The sequence below is a fragment of the Antechinus flavipes genome, chromosome 1 (genome assembly GCF_016432865.1).
Source record: "Antechinus flavipes isolate AdamAnt ecotype Samford, QLD, Australia chromosome 1, AdamAnt_v2, whole genome shotgun sequence".
NCBI classification, from domain to species: domain Eukaryota; kingdom Metazoa; phylum Chordata; class Mammalia; order Dasyuromorphia; family Dasyuridae; genus Antechinus; species Antechinus flavipes.
In genome coordinates this window covers 634,072,777-634,078,521 of record NC_067398.1, presented here as the reverse complement: position 1 = coordinate 634,078,521, position 5,745 = coordinate 634,072,777, and positions in this window count along the sequence as shown.

Sequence of the window (5,745 nt, the reverse complement as noted above, 5' to 3'; positions counted from 1 at the left end):
CTTTCTCCAAAGTTAGCAAAGATGTCTGTAATTTCCAAATCAAACTGATTTTTTCTCAATCCTTATTCTCTTTGAACTCTCTGTAGTTATTGACACAGGGCATTTCTCTTTTCCTTGATCCCTGCTGCTCCCTAAATTTTCAGGGAACTACTTTTCTTGTTTCTACTTCTACTTCTATAACATTTTTTTCCAAGTTCCTTTGCTGGATTTTCCAAGTTATTTCTTCTAACTGTAGATATCTCATAGAGTTTGTCCCTTTATAATACTTCATCCTGTGATTTCAGCTCCCATGGACTTAATTACCATCTCATCTATGTTACCAATTCTCATACATATTCATCCTGACATGATCACTTTGTTGACCTCCAATCTTGTAAATCCAAATGCCTTTCAGACATCTTGGATCTGGATGTTCAGGAAATAACCTCAAAATGTTCAAAAATAAGCTTATCTTTTACTATAAAACTTTCATCCCTTCTAAACATAAATATTATTGTCAAGGGCATTAGCCTCCCAGAATCACAAGCTAGATGTTATCTTTAACTATTCACCATCTCAAACTACCACCACCCCATATCAAACCTTTTACCAGGACTGCCCTTTCAATTTCATCTTCACAACATCTCTCAGATAAATCTCTTTCTCTCCTCTTAAAATGCTATTGTTCTAGTACAGCTCCTTTTTATTTCAAAGCAAAACTATTACATTAGCTTGTTGGTAAGTTTGCCTCCTTCAGGTCTCTTTCCATTCTAAACCATTCTTCATTCAACAATTAAAGTGATTTTCCTCAAGCACAAGTCCAACCAACTCACCCTATTTAGGAAGTTCCAGTGGTTCCTTAGGATCTTTAAGATCAATTACAAAATTCCTTTTTTTTTGCCTTCCAATCCCTGCATAATCTAGCTACTCGGTACATTTTTAGTTTTTTAATATCCTCCTTCTCAGCAGATACTCTTCAATCCAATAGCAATGGTCTCTTTTCTTTGACAGTTCCTTATGTCAAGATAGTTCTTACCCTAAACCCCTGCTTACTTACTTCCTTAGGGTCCTTTACGACCCATAAAATCTCATCTTGTATAAATTTTTCCCAATGTCTGTTAATTATAATGCTTTCTTAAGCATTAAGATTATTTTAATGTATTAATTTAATTTAAATTTAAAATAAATTTAATTAAAATAATTAAGAAATTATTTCCTATATATTCTGTGTATATCTTTTTGGTACCTATTGGTTTGCTTTTTATAGTCTCCATTATATATCCTTGAGGGAAAAGGACTCTCTTTTGTCCTTTTTTGTATCCTCATATATATGTGTTTGTGTGTGTGTGTGTGTGTGTGTGTGTGTGTGTATGTGTATGTATGTATATGTGTATGGTACTGATATATAATATATAAAAACATATATTATATGTATATCTTTATCTCTAATCTATCTCTACATATAATCTCTATCTGTATATTTCTATATTAGCATATATTTATATATATTTGTATGTGTATATGCATGTATGTTTATACATACACACTTGTGCATTTGAACATCTGTGGATTTATGCATGAATACATACATGCATATATGTAGATAGGTATATATACAGTTATACATAAACAAAAATTGTGTATATACCTATATACATACACATATAAACAGTTGGGGGTGGAAGGAAACTAAGAGTCTATTAGCTCTTGCAGGGATGGAAGAAAATAATTTTTCACCAAAGATGAAGATTGATCTTGAGGAAAAGTGAAAAAAAAGAAAGAGTAGGATAGAAAAGTAACAATACTTAAATTGCCTAGTGTTCTTTCTTTAGGCAGCTAAATGGTATGCTGGATAGAGAGCTGGGCTTGGAGTGAGGACCATTCCTTTTCCTGACTTCAAATCTAGCCTCAGACTCTTATTAAATGTGTCACCTGGGCAAGTCACTTAACAGTTTTACCTCAGTTTCTTCATCTGTAAAAAAAAAATGGACAAGGAAATGGCAAAACATTAATATCTTGTCAAAGAAAACCCCAAATGGTATCACAAAGAATTGGGCATTATGGAAATGTCTGGACAATAGCCTTTTGCAACAGGAAGCTGAGACAGCACAGGGAGCCTCTGAAAAGAGAAGGGTTGTTCCTGGCAAAGGACAGAATAACTCTAAAGCCAAGCCTTTCCTTAGAGAGTGCCTTTTTATTTGTGCTGTTTCACTGGGTACCTAAGGAGCCATTTCATAAATGAAGAATTGCTACAAATATTGGCTCTATTGCATAATTTTACATTACAGACATGAGCAGAATTTACAGATATGAAGCAAAATATTTGACTTGCAAACACTACAAACAAGAGAAATATGAGAATGTTGAATAAGTACAATTGTCAAGAAAAGGCAAAATAACAAAATTAATGTTACTTGTGCATAAGCTGTTCTATACAAAATGAAATTAAGGTGTAAGATAAAAATGACAAGGCTTATCAAAGGATAACAGAAATCTAAAGAACTATGTGCAATAGTGTCATCAAAATTGTTTAAGAAAGAAAAAATGTTTTCAAAAATATATTTTCTACATTTCTAGTTAGTATAAAGGAAATAAAGGAATGTTTTAAATATGCTAACTTTCTACAAAATTTGTAATTAAAATTTGCATTGTATCTTTTATGATACATCCTATGTGGTCCTGAGTTTTTCTCTTATCCATGGTTTCAAAATGCTTCTCCTTGATGGCTTCTCTAATTTATTTATTTTTCAATTTAATTTAATTTAATTTTCAGTCCTAAATTCTTTCCCTTCTTTTTACCAGTCTCTTAATGACTGGGAAAGTAAGAAAAACAAAACTCTTTACAAATATGTATAGTCATAAAAAACAAATTATTGCACTAGCTATGAACAGGAAAAAGAAGAGAAAAGAGGAGGAATTCTTAGTGTTTCAGAATTATCTTTACACTATTATTGTTATTGTCATTATTGTATAAATTGTTCTCGTTTCTAATAAGTGCACTTTATACTATTCCATAGAATTCTTCACAGTTTTTTTTATTTTCCTGAAACCATTCCCTTTATCATTTCTTACAGTAAAATAATATCTCATAATAATTATATATCAAATCGTTTAGCCATTCCACAACTGATGGACTTTTCAGTCTTCAATCATTTGCTACTGCTAATAAGAGCTGCTATAAATATTTTTATATAGCTGCATCATTGATTCCTTTGATATTTTAGATCTTTTGTTCCTAAGAATGAAGTTTATTTATTTTTTTTTTAGCTATATAATGTAAACCCTTGGTAGTTTAATATAGTGCTGATAAGCAAGTTAATCTAGATATTGTCACATCAAATTGGCTTAGCTATGACCAAGTGATTTTTTATATATATATATATATATATATATATATAAAATGTTTCATAATTATATTCAAACATTTTCTGAAATATTCAAATATATTCAAATATTCAAAAATTTTCAAATAGGAAATTCAAATAAATTCTGTACCTTAGTTTTCAAACATCTCTTTTTTTATACCGTCTGTGATGTTTAAATGGATTTTCTCATCTATCTCTTCTTGCTCAAATTTAATGGTAATATACAGAAACAATTATTTTTTTTCTAAATAAATTTTCAAATTTTCGAATTGTTGCTATTGCTAATGATTTCATTACAGCATTGCTTTTCCTAGTATAGATAATGGTGGATTTTGGTTAAGATAGACATGTTACTTAACATTTTGAAGGAAGCTTCATATAGAATCATACAGACATTAGCAGAACTAAGACAGGACAGCTAATTTTTCTAAACATGTAAACTCCTTCATTAAGTGAAATATAAAGATATGTGTATGTATTTCTTTAAAGTTTACCAAGTTCTTTGCTCATAGTAATCCTTATGCTATGAATCCCTTTCTTTTTTTCAAGAAAAAATAATGGAGTTAAAAGGAGAGTCACTGACTCAGTAATATATCCTGACAAATTTTCCTGAACTCTAAGTCTAATGTTCTTTTCCCTAAAGTAAAAATGCTGCACTGAAATGGAAATGTTCTACTTAAACACATAAGTTATTGTCCCCAAGAACAGAAACATCAAGACAAGAAAATTTTATGAAGATACTGCTAGTCCCTGTTATAAGAAGGAATGAATTACAACTTTCTAGCTATATCCACAATAGATATAGTATTAGAATAAAGTCCTGAGTTTGAACACAGGTTCAAAGCCCAGATTGTGAAAGCTGTTTGATTCTGGGCAAGAAATCAGTTAACTTTTCTGAACCACAATTTCTTCACCTCTAAATCATCAATAATAAAAGCACCTACCTCACAGGGTGATTGTGAGGATAAAATGAAATATTTGAAAAGCATTTTACAACTCCTAAAGCACTATTCAAATTTTATCAGTTATTATTAGTTATTATCTTTAAGCATTATGCCTTCATATTTTAAAAAAGGAGAAACTGAGTATGATTATCCATTAGTTTAATATATCTTTGTAGTTGAACTTGATCATTGTTCTCAAAATAGATTTATGAAAATGATAAGATGGGATTTTACATCATACCTCTCAGTCTCTTCCAGGGGTCCTCAAACTTTTTAAATAGGGGGCCAGTTCACTGTCCCTCAGACTGTTGGAAGGCCGGACTATAGTAAAAACAAAAACTTTGTTTTGTGGGCCTTTAAATAAAGAAACTTCATAGCCCTGGGTGAGGGGGATAATCGTCCTCAGCTGCTGCATCTGGCCCACAGTGTAGTTTGAGGACTCCTGTTAAATTAGACAGTTGTTTTTTGGTTAACCAATTCTTTTTTACTAGTGAAAATAGAATCCAGTGATATTGAAGGACATATTTAGAATTAATTTATAAATCTGGGGTTCTTAACTTGGAATTACAAAAGGAGCCTTGCATAGAATTCATAGAGTCCATGAATTTAAATAGGAAAACTATTTATTACTGTACTTTAGTATGATTTATTTTTTAACTCTCTGAATTAATTTTACTCTATTCATTCAAAAATATTATTTTGAAATAGATCTATACATTTCATCAGAAAAGACCAGAAAGATACATGATGTGGTAAAGCAGATAAGATCCCTTATACTATTGTTATTGATGATATTCCTCCTCCTTCTATACAAATCATTATAAACTAATTATAATTCTATACATTAACTAATAAGATTAATTGTTAATACTTCTATTCTTGAAAATATAATCATCAATGTAGATAGATGACGAAATGCATAGCACACTGGGCCTGAAATTTGGAAGACATGAGTTCAAGTCCTGGTCTCAGATATTTATTAATTGTATGATCTGGGTAAATTAGTTAGATCTCTGCCTCAATTTAAGTATAAAATGTGTATTATTAATAATAGCACCAAGTTCACAGAATTATTGGGAAAATCAAATGAAAAATTTGTAAATATTAGTTCAAAATGCCTGATTCATCAGTATTAATGACAATAGCAGCTGACATATATAGTTATCGCTAACATTGTAAAAATGGTTTCCATCTCAATCAGATTCTGATTACTCAACTAAATACAGAAACTTTTGATCATGAAGAAGTACAGAATAATATTTTCATGGTAGTCCATTTCCCTGGGTCCTTTCAATGAATGTGCTCTGGTGTAGCACACACAGAAGTATAATAAAAACCATAGCTATCTTTCAAGAAAGTCCAATGGTATCTGAAGCTTTATTTTTGTTGTTGGTGGTTTTAGTGTGTCATAAAAAGTCTGATAAATCATAATAAAAAAGAAACCCCAAAACTAGACA